Source organism: Vulpes lagopus, chromosome 9 (assembly GCF_018345385.1).
Source record: "Vulpes lagopus strain Blue_001 chromosome 9, ASM1834538v1, whole genome shotgun sequence".
Lineage (NCBI taxonomy): Eukaryota > Metazoa > Chordata > Mammalia > Carnivora > Canidae > Vulpes > Vulpes lagopus.
In genome coordinates this window covers 12,724,954-12,738,697 of record NC_054832.1, presented here as the reverse complement: position 1 = coordinate 12,738,697, position 13,744 = coordinate 12,724,954, and positions in this window count along the sequence as shown.

Here is a 13,744-nt window from a genome sequence, read left to right as displayed (position 1 = left end):
TCCGAGGCCTCTCTAAGGAGGCCCCAGATGCCCAGAATCATCAGTGTGACCTTCTGACCCTTTCCAGGAAATGCCTGCCTGGTGCCTTCAAATAAAATTTCTCTATAATGTTGAGTTCTGAGCATCGCTTTCCTCTTTTCCTCTCTCCTGATCCCTCCTCCTTCCTGTGTCCTCTCTCCAGGCTCATGAGTAGTCCTACCTTACTCCCTGCATCCCCCCGTCCCACATCATGTGGGTATCCCTTTCTCGCTGCATCTCTCACTGCCCATTTTCCTTACTCTGGCCTTCAGATACACAGCTTTCAAAGGAACTCACATGCTGGCTTCTTGCAAACTGGCCCGCCTCGCTGCAGATCCAGCCCCACCAAGGCAGGAGGAGGGCATTCAGTCCTATGACAGCCATGGACAGCTGACTTACCCTGGGTCATCTGACAGCAGGGCCTTGCTAAGAGCCACAGCCCAGCCTGGCTGCACTTTTGCTTGGAAACCTCTCTCAGTGTCTTCCTCTTACTTCTGGAGATCACTGCAGCTCCCGGATGCCACGCCCTCCTGCCCCAGAGATGGTGACCTTTAGAGCCATGGTGTCCCAGCTCCACCACTTAGTAGGTGAAGGTCCTTGACCCGTGTTTTGAAGCCAGACTGGATTTTGATCCTGGCTCCATTATTGACTAGCAATGGGATCCTGGATGAGACTCTCTGCCTTGGTTTCTCATTTGCAAAATGGAACGCTTGACAGTAGTGCCTTTCTGTGGTCGATCGAACTGTGGGTCCCAGTTCTTCCCTGCCCCATTATCATATTACCACGTGCATACCATTGCCGGGGCCTCCAGGTGGGCAAACGTACTTCTCCCCGCCATGGCACATCTTGGCCATGTGGCTTGTTTTGGACCAAGGAGTTTGAGCAGCATAACGGGAGTGGAAGATGCAAGTTGGATGAGGTTGGGCATCTTTTCTTACGTACCTTTCATTGTGACAACCTGCCTCTGGTAGGTAGCCTCCAGGCCACAGAGGATGAGAGACATGGAGCAGATTTCAAATGCACACCTCGTGTGGAGCCGAGCTCAGACAAGCCCTCCTGGGAACCAGCCGACCCCGAGCTGACTAGCAGCTGTGTGAGGGAAATAAATGCTTGTTGTCATTTGCCCTGAGTTGGGATGTCTTGTTACGTGGCGTTCTTGCAGCCATAGCGGATACTACTACATCACCTCTTAGGGTTATTGTAAGAACTTTAATTAACTGACTGAGTTGGTTCATGTATTCGGCTTCTATTGCTGCTGATAAATTACCACCAACTCCGAGTCTTAAAGCAACGCGGTGTATTATCTTACAATCCCATAGGTTAGAAGTCCAACGTGGGTCTCACTGGGTTAAAATCAGTGAACACAGGGCTGCCTCCTTCTGGCGGCTCCAGGGGAGAACTGTTTTCTTGCCTTTCCTGGTTTCTAGAAGCTTCTACATTCATTCCCTGGCTGGCAGTTTCTTCCTCCATCTTCAAAGCCAGCAACCTAATGCCTGTCTATGCCTTTCTTCCATAGTCCCGTCTAACTCGGACTGATTCTTTCTTCTGCCTCCCCCTCCCAGTTTTGGATGCTTCTGGTTATATTAGGCCCACAGAAATAATCCAGGATAATCTATTTTAACACTAGCACATTAACTTTCTTTTCATCTGCCACTTGAATTTACCTTTGCCATGCAACCTAAATAGTCACAGGCTTCAGGGATTAGGGTGTGGGCCTCTACAGGTGGTTGTTACTCTGCAGGCAACTGGATGTTGGGCATTTAGAATGGAGCTTCGAGTGTGCCAAGTACTCATATCTACTGGTATGATTATTAGCCTCAGCGTTCCCATGCGTGAGATGAGAGAGATGAGATGAGATGAGATGAGATGAGATGAGAGGTGGTCCCATCTGATGTCCACACAGCCTCCTTAGATAGGCTTCGTTGTGCTGGACATGGAGAAATGTCCATCCCTTGGTCCTAGATGGACTGGAGACAGTGGGGTTATGAGGCAGGAAGGGGGTGAGGTCACTTTCCTAATTGGCTTTGGAGCAACCCAGAGGTTCTTTGGGATGATGATAATGCTCCTGATTAATTATCATGGCAAGGCTCCTATCGTCCTTACTGTCAGTCAGCATAGCCCCACCAGCATGGGACAGGAGGGCCGGGGGAAGCCAGCCAGGGCCAGCCTGTATCTCCATGTGCCCAGCTGGTTCCGTCCTTGCACTTGACACGTCCTTCTGATCTTCCCACATACAATGGATTTCAGGGAAAAAAAAACTTCCTGGCCTGCCTGATACCAACTTGAAGGAAGTAGCTGGCTTTGGTGGGGACAAGGGAACAAAACGCAATGACAGTGATAACCTCTCGCCAGACTTCTGTGTTAATTGAGGAACTGCTGGGTGGCTGCAGGACACGTTCAGAGGTGTGGGTTGAATGTGAGTTCCTACAGAAGGGGAGTTAGAATTCAGTGTGTGGGAACAGAGTGGGGACAGTGTGGGACTAACCAGTAGGGGAGGAGACCAGCTTTGGGGGTTCCTGGGTTTTAGAGGTTCCATCAGTGTTCCACTTGTGTTGCCCCCAGAAAGTAGATGATGAGCTCAGTCCCACAGCATCTTTATGGTGGCAAAGTGGTGATCACTGGACATCCTCCACCCCCACGTCAAAAGTAGATGCTATACAATGACCCATGCTGGATCTGAAGCCACAGAGAGTCATGGAAAGAACTTGACCATTCTTTGGACATCACCAAGCTTGCATGGGGACATGAAGCTCAGAGAGATGACGAATGACCCAAGGTCACTGTTTGGAAGTAAAGCCGGTTCCTAGAACCAACCTCAGTTCCTCCCCTCCTTTTCCAGTTGGCATTCCATGGCGCTATCTTGGTTCCTGTCACCTGTTGATGGAAGCACCTCTGGTCTATTTCAGCCATGCCAGGTGCCTTCTCTAAGCTAATTCCTTGGTGGCTCCGATGTGGTCAGTAGTCTCTCTCACCACATACTTGAGGCACCCCACCATTTAATGTGACAGGCTCTGATTGCATGTCTCATTTATTTTGCCAATTGTGTGGTCCATGATGGTAAATCATGACTCTGGGCCGGGAATGTGGGGTCCAGTTTTGCAGGGGTAGGAGGCACAGAGTTGGGGAGATGCAGTGTGATGCTTACTTTCATGTGTCAACTTGTCTGGGCCACGGTCTCTAACCATTGTGGATGTGTACACACATGCTATTGGTTCTTTTCTCTGGAGAAATCTGATTGGTACATGCAGTTAGAATGAGTCAGATTTAGGTCCACATCTAAGAACTGCCACCGCCTAGGGAAGGCTATTTGTTTATTTCACTGGGCTTCAGCTTCTTTGTGGGTAAAATGGAAATAATATTAATATGTGCTATGTGAGTGGTGATAAAGAGTAAATAGGACAGTAAATGTAAAGCACTTAATATGCTGCCCAGCATAGCACTCAACAAATAATGTTGGTTATTGTATTGCAAGCCACATAGTTGCATGAACCAGTTGTCTGTGTAACAAACCGCCTGAAAATTTAGTGGCTTAAGACAAGGACCGTTTATTTTTCTCAGTCTTGTAGAGTGGCTGAGCCCTGCCAGGTGGTTCTTCTGCTACACTTGGAGTCCATGTGGCTGCATTCCTGGGGGAGCTCTGTGAGGCTGCATGGGGCCTCAGCTGGGATGATGGGGGCAGCAGCTGGGGCGTCTCACTATCTCTAAGATTTCGCCATCATATCCAGCCTGACCTTCTTTCTCTGTGCGGCCGGATCCTCAAGTGCCTGGTGTGCATGCTGCCCAGCCTCTCGGGGGCAAGGCGCAGAACCAACACGACATCAGCTCCTTCCCATTCTCCTGCTCAAGGAGTCACAGGTCAGCCCAGATTCAGGGGCAGGAGAAGTGAACCCTAACTCTGGATGGGAGAAACAAGAAACATGCAAACATGCATGTACAGAAATGGGAGGAATTCTTGGCCAACCTCACTGGACACAGTCAACCCCAGGGCACAAGTTGCTTTGCTTTCAGAGTTGATGCCTCTCGGCTTCTGCTGTTTAACCCTTGGGTTATCTGTTGATAATCTAATGAGTACCAGCAGGGACTCTGGAGCCAGCCCGTCTTGTTTCGAACCCTGCCTCTGCATCAGACTCTGTGTGACCTTAGGCAAGTTTCTTGTTTCCATGACTCAGGTTCCTCTTTAGGAAAATGGGGACAATATTAGTACTTAAGTGGAGCTTGTGTGAGGATATCCCTATATGTATATATGCAGGTGTACCTATACACATGTGCACCTGTGTGTGCATGAACCTGCTTATAGGGCACCTGGGCGTTCAGTGGTTGAGCATCTGCCTCTGGCTCAGGGTGTGATCCTGGGGTCCCGGGATTGAGTCCCACATCCGCCTCCCCTTAGGGAGCCTGCTTCTCCCTCTGCCTGTGTCTCTGCCTCTCTCATGAATAAATAAATAAAATCTTTTTTAAAAAAGGAAGAATGTGCTTGTATCTGTGCATATACATATGCACACCTAAATGTCTGTCTGTATTTGTGTGTATATATGTACACATACCTGTGAATGCACACATCTGTGTGTTTATTGTGTGTATGAAATTTAGTACATCACTTTTTTAAAAAGACTATTTATTTATTCATTTGAGAAAGTGAGAGAGTGCAGGGGAAGGAGCAGAGGGAGAGGGACAATCAGACTCCATGCCGAGCGTGGAGCCTGATGCAAAGCTTAATCGCATGACCTTGAGGTCATGTCTTGAGCCAAAATCAAGGTTCGGACACTTAACCAACTGAGCCACCCAGGGGCCCCTAGTGTAATACCCTTGTTCCTTGTACATTGCTTTTAAGGCTGTTTCCCCATATGTACATGTTTGCAGCCTGCCTTGCCCTGGGCCCAGGTCGCGTTTTCCAGAAAATTTTAAATTTTTTTTTAAATTTTATTTATTTATGATAGGCACACAGTGAGAGAGAGAGAAGCAGAGACATAGGCAGAGGGAGAAGCGGGCTCCATGCACCGGGAGCCCGACGTGGGATTCGATCCCGGGTCTCCAGGATCGCGCCCCGGGCCAAAGGCAGGCGCCAAACCGCTGCGCCACCCAGGGATCCCTTTCCAGAAAATTTTAAAGTTGGGCATGAGAGCTGGTGCCCAGCTGGAATTGGGAGTGAGCCCTTCCCAGGCCAACACCTGGTGCCCTCAATGCAGGAGCGATTCCCTCACCCATCCTTGAGAAGTTGCAGAGAGACACACATGCAGTCAGGATCTTAGAGGAGTGCAGAGCACAGGGCTGGTTTCAGATTTGAAGTTTCGGTCTAATTTAACATTTCCACCTCACAGAGAAAGATATGACCTCCTTGCTTCACCTTCTCCAGGCTGAGCCAAGGTCAGGGTTAGCTCTGCGTGGTCAGACCACCCCGGGCCTCCATCCCTTGCTTCATTATGAGCTGATTTCCCACAGGGTACAGCTTCTGAGCCCTGTGACCCTGCTGCTTTGTTCCCTGGGTCTTCCCACCAGAGGAAAAAAAAAAACAAACAGCACTGTCATTTATTGAACATCTATGCTTTATACATATGTTGCTCTAATTATTACCCTGCAGGAAAGATATTATTATCCTGAAGCTAGGATATAATAATCAATGCACGAAAAGAGCCAGCATTTAAACCTTTGTCCACCTAACTGGAGAGCCTTTTCTCTTTACTATACGCGACATGAGATACTAGGGTTTCTTTTCAAGGCCATAGGTCCTAAATACTTCCCTTGAACGTCTGTCAACAAAATCTTGCAGAGGAAGTGTTTCAATTTAGAAATGTACAGACTGTCCTTAGGGTTACAAACAGGTTCCAGAAAGTCGGGAGCTGCCCTGGTGCTGGCCGAGTTGGAAGCCACAGAAGGCGTGGGGCCGGCCAGGGTGCGGTGACAGGGAATCACACTGCCCACTGCCTTTCTCAGTGGAGTCTTTCAGTGGTAAACATGTTTACTTCCCCATCCTTGGCACCCATCATGATTTAAATTCCAGGTTAGAATTTAAATTGTAGAAAGGGGTTCAGATCTTGGCGTTCAATCACTCCTGTCGTGTGCACGGGGCTTGGCCATTGCGGAGTGCCTCGCCAACCTCAGTGGCTCCGCACAGCTGCCCGGGGAGGGTCTCGGCCTGGAAAATGAGAAAGATGAAGGCCCCGGGCCTCACACTGAGCCCAAACACCAGGCTGCTCCCGGCTCCCTGGAGCCCTCTGATCAGTAGGTCATTAGCTGAGACTATGTCAAGTCACGGAGGCTGCCTCCAAGGTCTAGGACGAGGTGTCTCCCTTCCCCGTGATCTGGTGTTCCCTCTGCAAACCCCATGGAACTGCAAACCCTCCTGAGCGCACTGATGTCTTCCCCTGACCTGCTGCCCAGGAAACGAGGAGCTCCATGTGCCTCGTCTCCCTCCGTCTTCAGCGCATCCCCCAGTCCCCGCTAGCGGCGGACCCTTCGGAGGCCCTGGATGAATGAATCCATAGCACTTTGCTTTAGCGCTCAGGCCGCTTCGGAGACTTGAACTCCTCTCCGGCCACCAGCTGTCCTTCATTTCTTCTCACAAAGCACCGAGGATCTGTTCCAGAAACCCCTCCAAATGCAGACACACAAAAGGAGGAGGCTAAAAACGCATCTGTCATCATCCTTCAGGGGTGACTGAGTAAAAGGACCGATGTATATGCATGAGCCCTTGTGTACGCTTGTGACAACGGGAGTGCACCTGTTGGCTTGCACAGGGCTCTGTCCCTGACTCCATGCTCCACGTCCCTCCACATCAGCATGCACACTCCTGCTCCTTCACCACCTGATTGCTCGGACACACGGCTTTGCCACTGTTCAGACCAAGTGCCAGAGGCCCTCCAGTTTTTCTGGAGCGTCTGGCCACTTGCGAATGCAGCGCTCGCACTACCACACACCGCGCTTCCGCGAATATTCTCCTAGTTAAATCTTCGCGACTGTATTTTCCTATTTTATGAGGATAGATTCCCATAAAACGGAAGAGGCTGTTCAGCTTGCTGCGTGGCTTTCGGGAGGTTTGGACTCGTTTCTCCCTCCGCCACCGTATCTGACACTGTCACGTCCCTGAGCCCTCCGCAACAGGGAGCCGGGGCGGACGTGCTTTTTCTAGCCTCTTCTCTTTGACGCTTGGCACAGCACCAGACACATGGCCACTGTTCCCAACTGCCATGTCCCCCTTCATCGGAGGACCTCCCTCACCGTGAGCTGTGTAATACCCTTGTTCCTCCTTCCAGGCCTTGCTTTCGGTAACAAATGTCTCAAATTAATTAAATCATGATTTGTGGTGTTTGGAGCAGAGCCTGAGTGGGTCTGGTTCCCTGTTGTGTCCTGGCAGCCGGCACAGCATTCTGTAACGGTCAGAAGCAAGAGCTCACGACAGAAAGACCTGGATTTACCATCACCCCGTCCCTTTGCTGACCTGGGTCTTGGCTTTCTCATCTGAGCAATCACGTTACCTGCCTACAATCAAGGGGAGATTTAAATGAGATACGGCGCACGGAGAGCGCAAGGCACAGTGTAACACGTGGCGGAGGCTTGGCTCTTGTTGCCTGGGGTGTGGTTCGTGGGCGCTGGGTGCCTACTACGTGCCAGGCGGTGTTCCAAGTGCTTTACATCAGAGGCTGGCAAACCGCCGCTCACAGGCCAGATCAGGCCCACCGCCTTTTTTTGGTCCAATGCATTCCCAAAGAGTTGAGAAAAATAATCAAAAGAAGGATCCTATTTTCAGACCCATGAAAATTGCCTGAAATCGGGTTTCATTGTCCATAAATAAAGTTTTATTGGAACACAGCATGCCCTTTCTTTCAGGTGTCATCTGTGCTGGTTTTGACGCTCTGATCGAAGATGAGTAGCTGGTGCTCTGATTGTGAAGATGGCATGGTCCACAGTGCCCCAGAATATTCTCTGTCTGGCTCCTTGTAGGCCGAGTCTCGTGTGAACCCACCTAATCCTGCACTGGGCAGGCTGTGACTGCCACCAGTCCTCACCGTGCACATGGGGAGTGAGGTTAAGAAACTGCCCGAAGTCATACACAGCTTGTAGGTGGTAGAGTGTGGGTTTGGTTTCCGGAGCTGGGGCTCCTAATGGTTCCACCGTAGGGCAGGTTATTGGTCTTTGCAGGGGAGGGACATGAGGCAGGAAGAGGCAAAGGTATGCATCTGTGAGTAGTAGAATCCATTGGATTGAGAACCAGAGTTCTTGAGCTTTCTCTCATAACAAGCTCTTACCCTCCCCACCCACCGCCGTCTCCTGGGGTCACCTCCTAAATACACGACCAAACGTGCAGAGGCATTTACTATGCCCCCCAAAATGTAATCATGTGAGGCCACAGAGATAATACGGCAAGACTAGTTATGATTATGTGCTTTCTACTAATACCAACTTAGTAATTGTTGGTGGAATGAGTGAGTAAATAAAGTGAATCGCTCCTGGACTCTTCAGAATTTAGATTCTGGAGATATAGGACAGGGGCTCCTGGGAAAAGCAGTAAACTCCAGGACATTCTCGTGGAAAGGAGACCGTCCTGGACCATAGTCACGTTCACCCTAGATGGCACAGGGTTCTTGGGCTGCAGTGCCAAACACTTCTGTTAAAATCCCACTGAAGAAGAAGAAAGATTCTCTTTCCCGTGTATCATAACTGGCTCCGCTTTGGGCGATTCTGAATGTTTGGTTTCTTTAAACAGCTTTGCTGAGATGCAGTTCCCGTATCATACAATTTACCAACCCTAGAACATTTGACTACCTCAGAAAGAAAATCTGTCCCCACTAGCTATCACCTCCCCCCAATCCTCTTCCCCCTGCTCCCCCGTCCTGAGCAACCTAGAATTTCTGTCCCGATGGATTTGCCTATTCTGAAGTCTCACACAGATGAAGTCCTACACCACGTGGACTTCTGGGACTGGCTTCTTTCACTTCCCATGATGTTTTCAGGGTCCATCCACGTTGTATTGCGCGTCTGAGCTTCATGCCTTTCTATGCCTTAGTAATATTCCATTGTTCGAATGGACCGCATTTCATTTTGTTCTTTCATCGGTAGATGGACGTTGGGTTGTTTCCAGTTTGGAGTTATTATGAATCATGAATGCTTCTCTGAAGATTCATGTACAAGGTTTGAGTGGATGTGCATTTACATTTCCTTGAGTATATATACCTAGGAGTGGAATCGCTGGGTCATGTGGTAGCTCTCTCTGTAACCTTTTGAGGAACTACCAGACTGTTTTCCAAAGCTCCTACACTGGTTTTCGTGCCCACTAGGACCTGCGTGTTCTTGCTCATCATTCATGCCCATCTTCACAAATCACAAGATTCCGTTTACGTGAACTTTTGGAGCACACAAAATTTATGAATGGTGCTGGAAATCAGCACAGTGGTTTCAAACGCCTGGAGGAGGACAGAGACGATTGGAAAACTCACAGGGACCTTTCTGGGTGAGGGGAATGTTTTGTATCTTGGTGATTTGGTGTTTTTGGTACATGCATTTGTCAAAACTCATCAAACTGTTCACTACAGATCTGGATGTTTCACTGTTAATTGAGCCTGAATTTAAAAAAAAATGAAAAAAAAATGAAAAAAGCATAAGTGGAGAAGAAAAACAAAAATAATGTAAGTTATCTCTGGCCATGACTTATCTTGCCCACCTTCCCCTGGACAGAGGGCCTGTACCTGGCAAGCAAGGCCAAGTGTGAGAGGTTTTTAATTGATGTGATTAACTGCGTCTCAATAGGGAGCCTCGTTAACACCAAAAGGGAGGAAAGGAGGTTATTTTTCACTCTCCTAACTAGGAGAAGGCTGGAAGGGAGTTGTAGGGGGTGCTTGGAGGGCTGGTCCCTGCAATGGGGGAGGGGCATTGGGAGATCTTGTGCCAGGTCCCTCTGAATAGTAGAACTGCATTTCCCTTGGCATTAAGATACGTTTTGCACAGGGGGCGGGGAGGGGCAACATTTTCTCTGTTGTTGCAAAATCTAGTCTCCATTTTCATCTATGGAAAGGAGGAAACCAACCCTGAATTTTTTTTTTTTTTGGAGGGTGGGGTATGTTTTTCAGAGCTGCATCATCCACCAGAACACACTTCTGTCTAGAGAGAACACTCTTTAACCCCTCCTTAATGCATTAGTGGCTGATGAACAGACAATAACAGGAAATACACAAAAAAAAAGAAGTGAAAGGTTTTATCTCCCCCTTAGACTCTGCAGAGAAATTTATGGATGGATATAAACTCACAGAAGATCAGGAGTGGACAAACATTTGTTAATTGCCTGGAAAAATGTTTTATAAAATTGCAAAAATCGTATCATTTTATTTGTGGGCTAGAACAACAGCTTAGGAGTATAAATGCCATTATTTTTTGGAGGATGAGATTATACTGTGATTTTTTTTTTTCCTATTGCTAATCTGTGATTTGTTTTTTTTCCAATGACCGTTTATTGCCTGTGAGTTCAATTGTTTGTTAAGGAGTTATTTTGGTTTCCATAGGCTCGCTCGGCCCTCCCCACCATGCTCCCAGGTTATGAACTTTAAGACAGCACTGACTAAGGATCAAACACGAACTTCGGGGTTAGCCAGGTCAGGGTTCGATCTTGTAGGATCGTGAGCAAGTCTGTGTGTCTTGGTTTCCCCCTCAGAAGAATGGAACTGGTCACGCTCTCGCTGATGGAGATGGGAACCTTCCAGCGCAGTACTTGGCCCCTCCTGTCCACTCACTACTTTTCCACCCCCCTCTCAGCATGATCCCTTCCTGGTACCTTGGAACCTAGCACTCAGCATTGTGGTCCGGGCGACTCCTGATTGCTGACCTGCAGCTCTCAAATCACTGCAGAAGCTTATATACACCTGCGCACCATGTGTGGCGTCTGTGTGTGTGCGCGCGTGTGTGCATCAAGCACTTCGGTGTGTGTAGTGCGACGTTAAACAAAACCTCCCTCCCTGTGGATCAATTAGGACAGCTCGCTGCAGGGGCTGGTATCTGTCACAAACCAAAGGTGGAAACTAATTGCAGGAAACCTCTGGGTGACCGCGCTGTTTATGTTCCTTCTGGCAGCACGTTCCTGGCGGTGGTGACATCGGTCTGCAAGCAGTCAGCCCGATAGGTTGGAAACGTTCTCTTCCCGCAGCTCAGCATAGAGAATGCCGTCCCGGGCTGAGTGTGAGTATCATTTTTCCAGTCCTGGGGGAAGGGCTCAGCACAGGGTGAGTCAGGGTTTTGCAAATTTATGTTTACGCTGGTGGAACACGCAGGGCACACATGGGCAAAAGCGATTTGCACTCATGCAAAACAGGAGCCACGTGCTGTCATCTGCTTCCCCTCCTCACCTTTGCAGCCCTCCTTCTGGCTCCAGAATGCCTGCCCCAGCCCCTTTTCTCGGCTTCTTTTTATGGCAGTGGTTTTCAAACTTCAGTTTGCAAATGACCACCTGGGAAACTTGGTAAAATGCAGATCCCTGGGCTTCCCCCACCAGATTTTTTAACTCAGTGGCTCCGGGGTGGGGCCTGGGAAATGGGATTTTCACCAAACATCTCAGATAGGTCCGTTTGACCAGGAAGGTACTCTCTGTATTAGTTTCAACATATGAAGACCGAGCTGCAAGATGGAAATGGTGATACATTTTTTTTTAAAGATTTTATTTATTTATTTATGAGAGAGAGAGAGAGAGGCAGAGACACAGGCAGAGGGAGAAGCAGGCTCCATGCAGGGAGCCCGACGTGGGACTCGATCCCGGGACTCCAGGATCACACCCTGGGCTGAAGGCGGCGCCAAACCGCTGAGCCACCAGGGCTGCCCTGGTGATACATTTTTTATATAACTTTATAACAGTTTGTCAAATGCAGCTCCACGGTTTGCAGTTATGTGGGAATTATTTTTTTACATAGGAGCCAGGTAGGGTTAACATATTTGGTAACTTTCTGCAAGGCCTACAAAAGCCTTTAGAGAAGCTCTAACACCACAAGCCAGGCTCTGAGGAGTGAAGCCTAGATGATGTTGTGTTCCTAGCATTTTCGATCCGGAAGGACCTTTTGAAATGTTCTTCTTCGGTGCCCAGATTTGCCTATCAGAGAACCCGAGGCCTAGAGGGAGAGTGACTCGTCCACGGCCACACAGCAGGTTCCAGAAGAGGCCACATTAAAGGACAGCATTTATAGCTTTGTGCGTGTGCACAAGGGTTCAAGGGTGTGCGACTTCGCCCCCTGCCGTCTCTCCTCGCATCTCTCTTTCACTCTGGCTTTTCTCCCCTTCGTCCCTGTGTTCTCAGGTGATTTTGATGCCCAGCCTGGAGCCCTGAGTAGGGGCAGTGGGGAAGGCAAGGCGGGGGGGGAGCGGTACTCTGTGTGGAAACCACTAACCTGGGACGCCTGGGTGGCTCAGCGGTTGAGCATCTGCCTTCAGCTCAGGGCATAATCCTGGGTCCCGGGATCGAATCCCGCATTGGGCTCCCCGCGGGAAGCCTGCTTCTCCCTCTGCCTGTGTCTCTGCCTCTCTCTCTGTGTCTCTCATGAATAAATAAATAAAATCTTAAAAACAAAAAAAAGGAAGCCGTTAACCAACAGGCATCACACATGACGAGGCCAGGCTTTAGCATAATCCTCTGCAGAGAAAGAAGGGCCGAGTCCCTCACTGGGCACGAGGCTTTAGACAGCTGGCAGACGTCTCAGCACATATTGTACACCGTGTGCTAGGCGTTGTGCAATGAAGGCAGCAGCAAATAAAGCTGGACAAAGCCCCTGCCCTCAGAGAACTTCCACGTCTTCACCCACCCATTCATTATCTGCCGAGCCGCCTGCCATGCATCCGGCCCCCCGACCATTGCACACCTGAAGCTGAGGTTCCAGTCAGGGAGACAGACAGGAAGCAGGATGACAGATCCATACACCAGTAGGGCATTTCAGAGAGTTCCAAGTGCCAGGAAGAAAGCAAAACGAGATAAGGGGAAGGCGAGCCGTGGGGTGCAGGTCACCCTGTGGCTTTTCTCCTTGCTCGCATGGTCTTGGCAGCCCACCTGACCTAGGGGCCCAGGGCTGTATTGGGAAGTAGATGGTCTCTGGGTTAGGGGGCCCATGGCCTGTGTGAACTCTAACATCCTCGTAACAAGATGGCCATATTGATTTCAGACCGTAGCTGTCATTTCTTGACCCCTGATTCTATGCTAGGGGCGCTGCGAGGGCTTTCCATGCATTTCCTCCCTCAGCTGTCACAGCACTGCTATGTGGTTGGGGGTGTTATTAGTACCATGACGGTTTGTGGATGGGAACCTGAGACATAGGAAGGTAAGGAACTTGCTCATGATCACATGGCTAAGGAAGGTGCCCCCGGGATGCACACCCAGCAGCTCACCTCTAGAACACCCAAGCTTAACCACTGTGCCTTAAGGCCCCTGGAACCACTGCCTTACTCTCCTATAGCAGGGAAGTCCTTGTGATGTTGGAAGAAAGCCTGGGCTATGGAGTCAGGCCCATTCCTGTCTGGGCACCTCAACCTCTCTCAGCCCTAAATGCTGATTGGTAAAGTGGAAATGGGGATACCTACTACCTCACAGCATTGATAAAAGGGCCAAAAGAGATGGAAATATTTTAAGATGTTGGGCACTCAATGTATTTTCAGTTCTCGCTGATTGGATGAACAAGTGATGGATTACATGTGCCCTGAGAAGTAACACGCCTGGGCTGTTCATTTTCCCAGACTCCCCATCTTCTGAAGATTTCGGTTGCCCTTCCTT